General features: G+C 47.0%; 1 protein-coding gene across 1 annotated transcript in view; it reads left to right on the top strand.

Moving 5' to 3' along the window:
- TMEM38A (transmembrane protein 38A) overlaps window positions 1-1,650 on the top strand; it is a 28,704-nt gene that overhangs the window by 15,670 nt on the left and 11,384 nt on the right. The window lies entirely within an intron of this gene.

Genomic DNA, 1,650 nt, shown 5'->3' on the forward strand with positions numbered 1-1,650 from the left:
TAGCTGGGATTACAGGTGCATGCCACCATGCCCAGCTAATTAAAAAGATTTTTTTTGTAGAGATGGGGTCTCACTGTGTTGCCCAGGCTGGCCTCCCCTCCCTTCCCCTTCCCTCTCCTCTCAACAGGGTCTTGCTCTGGAGTGCAGTGGCATGCTTATGACTCACTGCAGCCTCCACATCACCAGCTCGGGTGATCTTCCTACCTCAGCTTCCCGAGTAGCTGGGACTACAGGAGCATGCCACCACGCCCAGCTAATTTTTAAAATTTTTTGGAGACATGGGGGTCTCACTATGTTGCCCATGTTGGTCTCGAACACCCAGGCCCAAGTGATCCATCTGGCTCAGCCTCCCAGAGTATTGGGATTACAAGTGTGAGCCACCGTGGCCAGCCCGGAAACAAAATATTAATACATGCTACAGTGGGGATGTATGCTCAATAATGTATGTCGAGGACATTATGCTCAATAAGCCACACAAAACAACAAAGTCTGTATGATTTCACTTATATGAGTTGCCTAAAGTCATCAATTTCATAGAGACAGAAAGTAGAATGGTGGGTGCCAGGGGCTAGGTGACGGGGGATCAGGAGTGAGTGTTTAATAGGTTTCAGTTTGGGAAGATGAAAGAGTTTTGGAGATGGTCGATGGTGATGATGGCAAAACAATGTGAATATAATGCCATAGAACCACACACTTGGTCAGGCGCAGTGGCTCATGCCTGTAATCCCAGCATTTTGGGAGGCCGAGGTGGGCAGATCACAAGGTCAAGAGATCAAGACTATCCTGGCCAACATGGTGAAACACCATCTTCACTAAAAATACAACAATTAGCTGAGCGTGGTGGCGCATGCCTGTAATCCCAGCTACTTGGAAGCCTGAGGCAGGAGAATCACTTGAACCCGGGAGGAAGAGGTTGCAGTGAGCCGAGATCACGCCACTGTGCTCCAAACTGGGCGAAAGAGTGAGACTCTGTCTCAAAAAAAAAAAAAAAAAAAAAAAAACTACACACTTAAAAATGTTTAAAATGGGCCAGGCATGGTGTCTCATGTCTATAATTCCAACTCTTTGGGAAGCCAAACCAGGTGGGTGGCTTGAGCCCAGGAGTTTGAGACCAGCCTGGGCAACATGGCGACACCCCGTGCCTACTTTAAACATACAAAAAATTAGCCTGGCATGGTGGTGCGCGTACCTGTAGTCCCAAATACTTTCGAGGCTGAGGTGGGAGGAGTGTCTGAGCCCAGGAAGTCAAGGCTGCAGTGAGTCATGATTGCACCACTACACACTCTAGCCTGGGTGATGGGAGTGAAACCCTGTCTCAAAAAAAAAAAGAAAAAGAAAAGAAAAGAAAAGTAAAATGGTAAATTTAATGTATATTTTACAATAAAAAATATGTTTAGTTTTTTTTTTTAAACAGCAGGGGTAAGAATACCAGCATAAGTCTGGGTACGGTGACTCATGCCTGTAATCCCAGCACTTTGGGAGGGTGAGGTGGGAGGTTCACTTGACTCTAAGAGTTAGAGACCAGCTTGGCCAACATGGTGAAGCCCCTTCTCTACTGAAAATACAAAAATTAGCCAGTCATCGTGGTGGGCAACTGTGTTCCCAGCTACTCGGGAGTCTGAGGCAGGAGAATCGCTTGAACCTGGGAGG

This window comes from Colobus angolensis, unplaced genomic scaffold (assembly GCF_000951035.1).
Source record: "Colobus angolensis palliatus isolate OR3802 unplaced genomic scaffold, Cang.pa_1.0 Scaffold66, whole genome shotgun sequence".
Taxonomy (NCBI): Eukaryota; Metazoa; Chordata; class Mammalia; order Primates; family Cercopithecidae; genus Colobus; species Colobus angolensis.